The sequence below is a fragment of the Balaenoptera acutorostrata genome, chromosome X (genome assembly GCF_949987535.1).
Source record: "Balaenoptera acutorostrata chromosome X, mBalAcu1.1, whole genome shotgun sequence".
NCBI classification, from domain to species: domain Eukaryota; kingdom Metazoa; phylum Chordata; class Mammalia; order Artiodactyla; family Balaenopteridae; genus Balaenoptera; species Balaenoptera acutorostrata.
This window is the reverse complement of record NC_080085.1, coordinates 13,195,310-13,208,019: the sequence shown is the minus strand read 5'-3', so window position 1 is coordinate 13,208,019 and position 12,710 is coordinate 13,195,310. Positions and strand designations below refer to the sequence as shown.

The 12,710-nt window shown below is 40.4% G+C and overlaps 1 long non-coding RNA gene across 1 annotated transcript in view; it reads right to left on the bottom strand.

The window, feature by feature from the left end:
* Window positions 1–6,663: 6,663 nt before the first annotated feature.
* The window catches only part of LOC130706222 (uncharacterized), a 220,911-nt gene continuing 214,864 nt past the window's right edge, over window positions 6,664–12,710 (bottom strand). The window contains exon 4 of the long non-coding RNA XR_009006593.1: window positions 6,664–6,803. This is a non-coding gene — a long non-coding RNA (uncharacterized LOC130706222). The remainder of the gene's footprint in view (window positions 6,804–12,710) is intronic.

Below are 12,710 nucleotides of genomic sequence, written 5' to 3'. Positions count from 1 at the left end.
TAAGTAGCCATCTGAAAAAAAATAATGCATGGAAATAAAATATATATATTATAGAATTTCATTCTTGAATGACCACAATTACTTCCCAATGGGATGGGTGTACCTGTTGGACACTGTACAGTTTCTCAAACCTTGGAGTAAGATTGGCCACCACCACCCTCATTTTCTGTTCTACACTGACTTTCACTTGGTATTTTCTTTTTACCACAGCAACTGCTGAACTCCCACCTTCACAAAGACATCATGCTATCAAAAGTAATGTCAGCAGATCTAATGTTGAAACTGTGAACTACATCAAGCAATTAGCTTGCATAGTGTCAAAAAGACATTGCATAGCCCCATGTTTCTCTCAAAAATTTAAAACATCCTGCTGACCCCACTTCTGGGTATATCCAAAGGAAAGGAAATCAGTATCTTGAAGAGACAGCTGCGCTCCCATGTTCATTGCAGCATTATTCACAAGAGTCAAGCCATGGAAACAATATTAATGTCCTTTGATGGATGAATAGATGAAGAAAATGTTTTATACACGCACACACACACACACACACACATATAATGAAATATTATTCAGCCATAAAACAGAAGGGAACACAACGTCACTTAGGCAACTCAAGGGTTCCTAGTTCTGGGGCACCTGGGACATCAGCAGTCTCCCAGAGGGGCTGGTGTAGCAGTGAGCAGCACCAATAGCAGATATTCTTGAGGTGTTCAAGGGGAAGATGAGAAGTCCTCTCATGAGCCGCCAGAAAGGGATTTTGCAAAGTCAGTGAAATCTGGACTTTTCTTTTTAATATGACCAGTTTAGTACCCATGGGCTGGAGAAACTTGGGTTGACACTGAATGAAAACAGTACCACGTTTAACATGCATCAATGTGTCATATGCCTCTGCAGATAATAATTATAGAAATCTATGAATGGCTTTTATGTGGATGGAAAAGAGAAAAATCTAGATCAAATAAATGTAACCAGTTGTGAAGTGTAGTAGAATTCTAGTCTCCTAATTGAGGCATTATGTAGCTTTTTGACCTTAGGCAAATTTTGTACGGATGATTAAATGACTGGCCCTAATTCTTCATTCCATCCTAAATCCATACCCTTGGCAAGGCCTCATTGTGGGCAGAGAGTATTTCCCTGCCCTTTAACTTTGAGCTTGGCCATGTAACTTACTTTGGCCAATGACGTTTGGGTAGAAATAACAGTGTTTCAGTTCCAAATCTAGACCTTAAAATGCTTTGTGCACATCCACTTGCTCTCTTGTGCCTTCACCATTACCATGAGAAAAACCTACTCCAGTTGGCCCACTGGTACAAGGAAAATGAGAGTCACCTGGAGCAAACCCAAGGACCTAAAGTGTGAAACAGAACTACCCTAGGCACAAAAACCTAGATCAGCCAAACCCCAAATCAGCAAATGCCCAGAGGTGCATGCTAAATATATGCTTGTTCTAAGCTGCTAAGTGTCTGCAGTTGTTTGTTATGCAGCAATAGCTGCTGACACATCATGTTATCTTTCTGGGCCTCAGTTTAGTTTCCTCATCAGTAAATGGAGTAAGTTTACTAAATAACTTCAGATCTCTTCTAGCTTTAACATTTTTATTTCTGAAATGAACTCCTCTTCATTTCTATGTAGCTGAATATTTTTCTTTATCATTTCTTGTACTTCTAAAGCACACTGATTTCAGAAGTGCTGCTCCTGTGGCTGGATATGTCAGTTCTGTATTTAATAACACTCACTGAGCAATAGAAAGTCTTTCAACCATAGCTAAAGAGCCACATGAAAAGTGCAGAATTGATCCTCAGATAAATAGTATACATTTAATTTCTGACTTTCAAAGTAAAAGTTTCAGAAAGAACTCCTTGTTTCTTTACTGACTAAAAATAAGTATGTCTCCTGGACAGACAGATGTGAGGGGAAGAAGGGTCAGCATCTTCTAGACTCCTGCAAAGCATTTATATTTTGGCTTATGGAATTCCAGCCAAAAGGGTTGAATCAAGGCTTACCTTTGGGGACCAGCGATCATTAGCCTCTTCCCTGGTAAGATATCTCTGTACTCGTTTTTTTATAACAACTTCTCGACTGTAACATGCAATTTCTTCACATAGCAAAATAACACTATTTAACATTTTTGCAGTATGGAAAGTTAACTTTCTCCTTTGTTTTTCTTCCTTTTCTTTGCTGCGTTAGAAGAATATACAAAAACCTACTCCACCACCAGCACTGCCACTACAGGTGGAATGCATACACAGAGCTGAGCCCGCCAGACTAATGAAGACTAACGATTCGGTTCATCCAGCTCTATCAAGAAAGAAAAGGAGGGGCTTCCCTGGTGGCGCAGTGGTTGAGAATCTGCCTGCCAATGCAGGGGACACGGGTTCGAGCCCTGGTCTGGGAAGATCCCACATGCCACGGAGCAACTGGGCCTGTGAGCCACAATTACTGAGCCTGCGCGTCTGGAGCCTGTGCTCCGTAACAAGAGAGGCCACGATGGTGAGAGGCCCGTGCACCGCGATGAAGAGTGGTCCCCACTTGCCGCAACTAGAGAAAGCCCTCGCACAGAAATGAAGACTCAACAGTCATAAATAAATAAATAAATAAATAAATAAATAAAAGAACGTGAATTTCTTTAAAAAAAAAAAAAAGAAAGAAAGAAAAGGAGAAGAGATGGAGAGAGAAAGAGGTGTGTGTGTGTGTGTGTGTGTGTGTGTAAATAGGGTGTAGGGCTAAACCTTGGAAGGAATAGGGGTGGAACAAGATACTGGGTGTCGTAGGCTGAAAAATACCACCCCCCCCAAATATATCAGGTCCTAATCTCTGGAACCTTGTAAATACTACCTTATATGGAAACAAGATCTTTGCAGATGTGATTAAATTAAGGATCTTGAGATGAAGAGATTATCCAGGATTGTCAGGGTGGACACTAAATGCAATCATATGCAGAGGGAGGTAGAGGGAGATTTGACAGATGAAAGAAGAGACGGTAATGTGACCACAGAAGCCGAGATAGCAGTGATACAGCCACAAACCAGGGAAGCCAGCAGCCACCAGAAGCTGTAAGAGACGAGGAATGGACCATCCCTAGAGTCTCACCCTGCTGACACCTTGATTTCAGCCCAGTGATACTGTCAAGATCCTTAGCTCAATCACATCTTCAATGATCCTGTTTCCTTATAAGGTAACACCTCTCTCTCCCCCTCCACCTCTTTCTCTCTCCCTCTCCACCCCCATCCCCACCCCTGCTGCTGAAGCAGATGCCAAACTGGGGAATGAGATAATGGTTTCCTCTCATTGTACGTTCCCCAATCTCTAAGAATTACTTTATTCCTCCCCTCCCAATGCTTCACATGGCTTCCCATGTGGAAAAGAAAAAAATCATTATATATATATATATATAGAGAGAGAGAGAGAGAGAGAGAGAGAGAAAGAGAGAGAGAGGGAATATATGTATTGTATATATTATAGTTATTTATGAAATCGTATAACTTTAAGAATATAGGCATATATATTCATCAAGTAGTGGAACTTTCAATGCAAAGATACATTAACGTTTTTCCTTTTTTTAAGAACCATTATCCATGTTCTAGCTTAGAGACACTTAGGGGATCTGGTGTAATCTGACTTTTTCCCATTGTCCCAGTGGCTCTGAACATTGCCCAGAAGCCAGTTCAGTTCTTCATGGTTTGTTCAAGGAAGATTAGAGTTCAGGCTGATCTTCTTTATCTCCCTAATTGTTGGTGAGCACAAAGAGTCCTGAGGCTGTCCCAAATCTAGCAGTCTGCTTAATAATCACTCCTCCCCGGCTTCTAAGGAAGGAGATCAGTCTCTGACAGAACAAGCTACTGTGTTGTGAATGTATTATCTTAGCCCCTTTTAAGCACTCAAACAAACCTTGGATGCAAAGAAGACTTGTCAAGAGTTATAGAAAAAGCTCTATAAGCTCTAAGTTGTCAATAAAACTACTGAATTCACTTTCTTATTCTTCTTCTGCTTCTCTTTAAAATCCCCAGTTGACTATCTCAGGATTCACAGTGTCACCCAGCTCGGGCTGTTTCTAGTTGTTGGCAGGGAGTTCTCAAATGAAATAGCAATTATTTGGCGCTGTTTTGTGCAAATTCAGCAAGTATATCACACAAAAGGGAAAGCTCTCCCTCGACTCCAGCTCTTCTGGGGAGGGGTGTGTGTGTGTGTGTTTCCCGGCCAAATTCATTTCTCCTGCTCACTCCCTTTTGGTTGTGCACCTGCAATGTGATCATGCACTATAATAACTCAATTTTGCTTAATCTGATTATACCTGACTGAAAACGAAAAGCAGTGTTTATATGATATATTGAAGGATTTGTAAGGGGAAAGTGTTTAAAATTTTAACAGACTGTAATAGTTTAAATGCAGCGATTCTTTGCCTTACCACCATTGACATTTTGTGCTGAATAATTCTTTGTTGGGGGGAGAATGTCCTTTGCATTCATAGGATGTTTAGCAGCACCCCTGGCTTCTACTCACTAGATGCCAGGAGACCAAAAATGTCTCCAGACATTGCTGAATGTCCCCAGGAAGGGGCGTTGAGAACCATGAGTTTAAACTGTAAATCCATTTTGAGAAGATGCTTGGAAGAGTCTGAGAGAGACTGCATTGAAAATGTATATTAGAGGGCTTCCCTGGTGGCGCAGTGGTTAAGAATCCGCCTGCCAATGCAGGGGATACGGGTTTGAGCCGTGGTCCGGGAAGATCCCACATGCCGCGGAGCAACTAAGCCCGTGCGCCACAACTACTGAGCCTTCGTGCCTACAGCCCGTACTCCACAACAAGAGAAGACGCCGCAATGAGAAGCCCGTGCACCGCAACGAAGAGTAGCCCCCGCTCACCGCAACTAGAGAAAGCCCGCGCACAGCGACGAAGACCCAACGCAGCCAAAAATAAATAAATAAATTTATTTTAGAAAAAAGAAAATGTATATTAGAAAGTGTGGTAGCCAGCCTGTAAGAGGGCTCCCCACGATCCTGCTTCCTGGTACTCACACCCTTGTGTAGTCCTCTCCCACACTTAACAGATCTGACTTGTGTAACCAATAGGATATTGTGGAATTGAGAGAGTGTGATTTTTCAAATTAGGTCATAAGAGACATTGCTTTTCGAGATTTCTTGCTCTGGGAAAACTAGTTGCCGTGTCATGAGAACACTCAGCAACCCAATGGGCAAGGTCCACATGGCAAGAGCCTTGAGTAAGCCACCTTGGAAGTGGATCCTCCAGCCCCTGTGAAGCCATTCCTGGAAGTACATTCCTGGATGACATCTTGACTGCAACCACATGAGAGACCCTGAGCCAGAATCACCCAGCAAACCACTCCTGAATCCCTAATGTATTGAGACTGCTTATTGTTTACTGTTGTTCTAAGCCTCTAAGTTTTAGGGTAATTTGTTACACAATAATAGATAACAAATAGAATTTAGAACAAATATTACTTTCAAGCAAAGAAAACATTTCTCCGTTCAATAGTTTGTTTCTGTTTGTTTTATAAGAGAGGCTTTCTTTGATCTAGTTAAACAAAAATTTAAAGAGTAGGTATTATTGATCACAGCATAACTAACAGAAGAAGGACAGAAGCAGATCGAAAGAATAAAGCTAAAGCTTCGGTGAGGAAAAAACAGAACACCTACTTTAACTGGCTAAATTTAGGGAGATGCCTAATTCCTGAAGTAATGGGATTAAGCAAATAAATACTTAATTTATTGCATAAAAATATGTCTTTGTAAATGTTGGCTTTTTATTTGTTAATAAATTGGGTTCCACTTAGAATGTTATTATAGGTCATTACAACACTAACATTTGTTTAAAAATTAAAATAACTGTAGTTTATTTTGTGAGATTATGCTATCTGGGTTGTGTATCAGTTAGCTATTGTCACACTAACGCTGCATAACAAGGCCCCTCAAAAACCCAGTGATGTACAGTAACAAATATTTACTTCTTACTCATGCATCCTGGGGTCAGTTAGATTTTGGCTGGGCTTGGCTCTAGGCTATGGGTTCAGTTCATCTCTGCTCCATACATCTCTCATCCTCGTTAGACCAGCAGCTTACTCGAGGTATGCTCTTCTCATGGTGATGACAGAAATGTAAGAGTGTAGAGCAGAAACACCTGATATCTCTTTAAGGCCTAGACTATGGCGGTCACTTCTGCCCACAACCCATTGACCATAGCAAGTCACATGGCCAAGTCTAACATCAATGTGGAAGGGAAATACACTTCTCCCATGGAATTTTGGGGAAGTAGGGTGGGAAGGAATGAATACATGCTGAACAATAGTCTAATCTACAGGTTGATTTCTTCTTTTTGTCTGTTTCTATACATTTATCATTCTTATACTGTTGTAGACAAATAGAAACTTATGTTTCACAATTTGCAAGCATGACTTACGCTTCACAATTTACAAAGCTGATTACATGCATTACAAGGCTTCACTTTCTATCATTTTTCTGACAGGTACAATACTTTTTTCCTTTGGTTAGTCAGGCTATTATATTAAAACATTATGGGGGAAGGTGAGGCTTATCCCATGGAGGGGATGTCAGTTGGGAATGCATTCAACAGTAAATAACATGAAACTCAACTTACGGTTGCTGAAACAAATAGGAGTTCATTTTTCTCATGTGGCGAGCAGTTCAAAGGCAGGCAATCCGAGACAGATGATATCATCAAAGACCCAGCTCTTTATCTCTTTCTGCTCCATGATTGTTAGTGCACAGGCTTTTGTCTTTGTGGTTGTAGGATGGCTGGTGCAGCTTCATATGTCGAGTCTACATTCCTGGCAGGGATAAAGGAGAGAGGACCATGGTAGCTGACAGTCTCTTCTTATGTTCAGAAAGCAAAACTTTCCCAGAACCACCCTAAGTAGATGTCCACTTATATCTCATTAGAAAATAAGGTTTCAAGCTCTATATCCTTTATAACAAAAGAAGGCAAGGGTGAAAGCTATTGGAAAGGGTTGTTGAGACAATCGATGATATCTACCACATAAGGGACATGTGACCCCTGTACTCAACCACCCCTACCTCTAAGCAATCTTTACCTTCAGGTATCCACTTGTAATAATTACAAAATACACATCCCATGGATACCCCTAACTAAACAATAACCTTGTCCCTGGGCCTCTGTTCCACTTAGGAACTTGCCCATCTGAGCGTTTCATCAGGTGACACAGAAATTAATCCTGAGTTTTCTGTATTGATTTAGAAGTTTTGATATTCTCAAGCAATGTTATAACTTTTACTGATTTGAAAAATACCAGGCAAAGCTATTATTTTAAGATTGGTCCTTGGGTAAGTTAGTTAACTGCTCTGTGCTTATTAAAAAAAAAAACCTATCTTGCAGGGTTGCTATAAAGATAAAAACCATATTTGAAAAGGGTTTCACACTTTGCCTGGTATTTAGAAGTTGAGTTTTGTTACTTGCAGCCAAGTGCATTCCTAATTGGTGTACTCACTATGCTTTCAGCCTCTCCATGTATCACAATGTTTCAGTGTAATACTCTGAGGAACCAAAGGGGTAAAAGGTACTTATCAAAAAAGGAATACATAGTAAGTCTTATAATCTGCAGCTGATATTATTATCATTATTGTTCTAGGATACTTCAACTCATTCTGATTGGACAGTTCATCCTCCCTTAAATATTTGGTAGCTTTGCAAACAGTTTCAGAGCATGATAAGGCTACCAATAATATGTCCAGAACCTGTACCCAGTATTGCTTTTAGCAGGCTGCTAAGTCTGCATCATCATTATGTATCTGGCTTCTAGAATGGTCAGATGGTAAGAGGATGGGTGGGTAGGACTTTTTAAAATATGACGGGGAAATGCAGGGTAATACACAAATATCTTTCCTGAAACATAATCTCTAGGCCAGGTAGAAACTGTCTTCCTCCTTCCCTTCCTGTCCCCTCATCACCAAAGCTCCTCTCTGCTTCTCCTTAGAGTGGAGGTGGAGCAATGGGAGAGAGTAAGACAATTTCTGCCTGTGCCACACTTTTCTAGAGATAAAAGCATTTGCTTTTTTTCTTTCTTTCTTATTCTTCAAATTCACTGGTCACAACGCTTACACATATGTTATTTTCTACTCACTGCTCTAATTGGGATTCAGATCCAACCATTAAGCTAAAAGTTAACTAGATCAAGAACCAATTAGACTAGTCAGTCATTAACTGCACATGACATTAACCCAGATGAATAGACACATGACCTGTTACAAACTCATTGGTAGGTTGAGTGTTCATGTTGAATTTCCCTCAACGTCACACACTAGAAGAACTCGTAGGTTCTTTCCCTTTCTTATCAAAGAAAGATTAACCCCAGTAATATGGGGGTGAAGAGAAAACAACCATCAAAATTTTAAAAAGGAAGTATTTCTTCCTATTGTTAATACCTAGTGATTACTTTGAATGTGAGAGGACTTAACTTTAATAATATTCCTTAAGTCAAGATGTCATTTAAAATTTTTCATTCTGCACATACTTCCATATTTAGATTAATTTTCATAATCCCAGTAAGTAGGAGGGTGGATACATGTTTTGCTCTCTTGCCAACTGATAGGTATGAATAAAGTGGTGATGGTGATGGTGCTGGTGGTGGGGTCTTCTGAGTGTCATTAGCATCTAAACAAGAGAGAGGACAATCCTGACACTTCAGCAAGGTTTACCCAGACCCTGGATTTGCTTAAATCATCATAAAAGATCAGGACTTGAAGGTGCCTTAACAATCACACCGTCACTATACAGGTGGCTGTTTGTTTGGTGCTTGTGTGTATATGTATCATAGGGCAGAGACCCCTTAATGTGTGTGTAACAACCACACCAACAGGTCCAGTGCAGTAAGGATTCCTATATAGAGGAGATTTGCCTAAATCAGTCCTAAAAAGTCGACATACACACTGTGTCCCATTTCATAAGCAGGGATATGTCCTAATGCCAATTACCCTAGAAAAGGTAAGACGTTGCCTTAATGCCACCCTAATGTTTGATATAAAATTCTTCCTTAAGAGCAATGTTTGGTAGAGGAGCGTCAAGGGAGCATGAGAATGCTGGGTACATGAAGTGAAATGGGAAATGAAAAGAGGAAGGAAAGGGGCAAAGACAGGGAGGGGAGACTTGAGGAAGATGAAGCCAAAGAAGCCAGGTTACCACCCTGCCTGGGTGCTCCTGAATGCTAATGAAGCCTAAATATCCTTGAGATAAAACCGATGGTTCTCAAAGTGTGGTCTCCAGACCAGCAATATCAGCATCACTGAAGAACTTGTCTGGGCCCCACTCCAGACCTAGTGAATCAGAAACAACCCCTTCAGGTGATACTGATGTACACTCAAGTCTGAGAACCACCATGCACTAAATGTTATCATTGAAGTCCACCTGGGCATGAATGAGTTCCCATTAGACATTGAGCATCTCAAGGGCAGTGACTAGGGATCACCAGTGCATCTCCAGCACTGGAGCAGGCTGGCATGGAGCCGCTTAGTATATATTGCTTGAATCAATAAACTATTCTTGAGAACAGGTAAGTCTTTTTCATTATGGTAAAATTTAATATAATAATTCCAAGTTGGAGAGAATATAGGAGAAGGAGTGAAAGTGGGGTATATGAGAAGAATACCAATTTCACAGTTTGGGGCAGCACTGTCTCTCCCCGTTTATTAAAAAAAAATACTCAGAAATATCACTTTAAAAGTAGGTTCCAAGTATTATAGAAATAATTTTACTATCCTCTCTCCTTTTTGTTTTCCACTTGGGCAACAGGTTAAAATAGCAATCCATATGATTTTTAACCTGTTGCACAGTCGTGCACCAACATTTCAGATTCTATACCCTTTGTGTAGGAGAATATTCTGTTCACAGAAAATATTAATTTACCTGGAAAACAATAATTCTGCTTGAGGGCTTTTTGAAATAAATATCTTCCCATTAAAGCATTTGCTTTAAATAGTTTCCTTGAGGTTGTCATACGAACAGTTCAAAAAAAAAAAAAAAGAAGCAAATAAAAGTACTCTTGGTAGGTTATATTTTAGAGTTTTGTGGCAACCTGGTAAAGTCTGCCTGACCACTGTCGAGGTCACTGTCTAGGGCAGATGTTCTCAACCAGGGTGATTATGCCTCCCAGGGGACATTTGGCAATGTCTGGAGGCAGTTTTAATGTCACAGCTGGGAGGGAAGCTGTTACTGGCCTTGAGTGGGATGCCGCTAACCATCCTTCAATGCACAGGACACAGCCCCGCGAACAATGAAGAGTTATCCAGTGCCAAAGGTCAATAGTGCCACAGTGGAGAAATACTGGTCAGAGTCAAGAAACCCTGCTCCCTACAGTAGAGGAACCATATCATTTATCATCTAAACCAGGACACTCTTGAGATCAAAAGGGGATGCTATTAGTAGCTATGCCAGGACAATAGGCATAAACAAGGACAGTCCCAGGCAAAGCCCCCATTTCCACACCTAAAGGCTATGTGAACCCGGGCAAACAGCATCCTCATCTGTAAAGTGAGGTGGTAAGATTATCCCCAGGTCCCTTCCTGGTCCAGCGTTTTAGTTCTAGGGATGTAAACCTTTAGTGTCTCAAGCACACATTATTCTTTCTGTGTCACCTCTGTCAGTCCATGAACTCTTCCAGAGTAGGCCTCTATCCTATTCATTTTTCTGTCTCCTTTACTCTCTTAACACAAGCCCTGCGGAAACAATGTTTGTTGGACCTTATTATTTCCAGCAGATTTACAACTTCCCACACCAGTAAAAGGTTAACATGAAAGATTTTAATAACAAACATATTTTGGTCATACTTCTCCATGAGGAATGCAGATGGGGCTTGACTTTCGCTTCTTGAGTTACTACCATGGCCACATAATTTGCCTTCTAACTTAGGACACTTTGAGAGCAAAAGAGCGTGTTGTTAATAACTACAGCAGGATAATAGGCATGAACTGGGGGGCAGGATTGCCCGAGCCAGGTTAGACGCAATCAGGATTCAAATTGCCACTAAACAGATGTGTGAGGCTGGCAGACATATCACGCCCACCACTTATAACTGCGGACCCCAATTACATGGCCTCTTTGAAGATAAAACACAGCTAGTTCCTTTCATCCACCTTGGATAGTATTTGAATCTTTCCTTCATTCTTGCCCAAAGCTCATCTTTCCCCACACGTATTCCACATTAAACTTGCTGACCTTTTAAAGCAAATGGAAAAAGTCCAGGAACCCAGCTCACATTAATTCCACTGAGTTTTACCCCATTCCTCGGCTTATATGTTTGGACAGCACATCATTTAGAGAATGCTGAGGCCCTCCCTGATTCACTTGAGTGGGTGAGGAAACGGAAGGCTCTAAGCTTGTGTTCTCCCTCCTTCTGATGAAAATGGCAAAAGCATTTATCTCAGGGCTGGGAGGTTGTAAGGTGAAAACAGGCTCTCTCCATTTATATGCATTTACCTACTGATCTGTTTCCCTCTTCCAAAGTGTCACTGTGGGTATGATTTACCTCTCTATTCCAAGATCTTGCACAAAGTGAGCATTTAATATATGTTTATTAAATGAATGGATGGATGGATGAACCACAAAGAAATTCCACTTGTCCCCAGTATGGATAGAAATCGATGACCCTATGCTGCACTCATAACAGTCTTAGGAGTAAAGAATACTTGAGCTGGAAAGTCCTTTTCTCTCCTTCTTGCCCCAGTCCTTACCTCCTTCACCAAATTGTTGACCCTTGCACAAGCCATGTAGCATTGTTTGAGGCAGAGAAATCAACTTGATGAAAGCCCATAGCCAATGGGAACCAAAATATATAAAGGAAATGTAAATAGAACTATCATACAATCCAGAAGTTCCACTTCTGGGGTATTTATCTGAAGAAAACCAAAACACTAACTCGAAAAGATATCTGCACCTCTATGTTCATTGCAGCATTATTTACAATAACCAAGATGTGGAAGCAACCTAAGTGTCCATTGATGGATGAATGGATAAAGATGTGGTATATAAACACAATGGAAAATTATTCAGCCATAAAAAAGGGAAACCTTGCCATTTGCCACCACAGATGGGCCTTGAGGGCATTATGCAAAGTGAAATAGGTCAGACAGAGAAGGACAAATAACGGTATGATCTCACTTAAAAGTAGAATCTAAAAAAACCAAACCCATAGATACAGAGAACAGATTGGTGGTTGCCAAAGGTGGGGGTGGGCAAAATAGGTGAAGGGGGTCAATACGTATGTACAAACTTCCAGTTATAATATAAATAAGCCCTGGGGATATAATGTACAGCATAGTGACTATAGTTAATAATACTGTATTGTATTTTTGAAAGTTGCTAAAAGAATAGATCTTAAAAATTCTCACCACAAGAAAAAAATTCTGTCAACTATGGATGGTGATGGATGTTAACTAGACTTATTGTGGTGATCATTTCAAATATATACAAGTATCAAATCATTATATTGTACACCTGAAACTAATATAATGTCCTATGTCAATTAAACCTCAAAATTAAAAAAAAAAAAGAAAGAAAAGAAAAGAAAAGAAAGGAGAGGTCATACTCCCCCATCCAGGATAATAATGAACTGATTTCTATAGAGGGTTTCTCAGCTGTAAAATACCATGATCACAACAATTATCATCATTAAAATTATTTCAGTCTATTGGCATCAGGTAACCCTTTTAGAACGCTATTTTCTGAG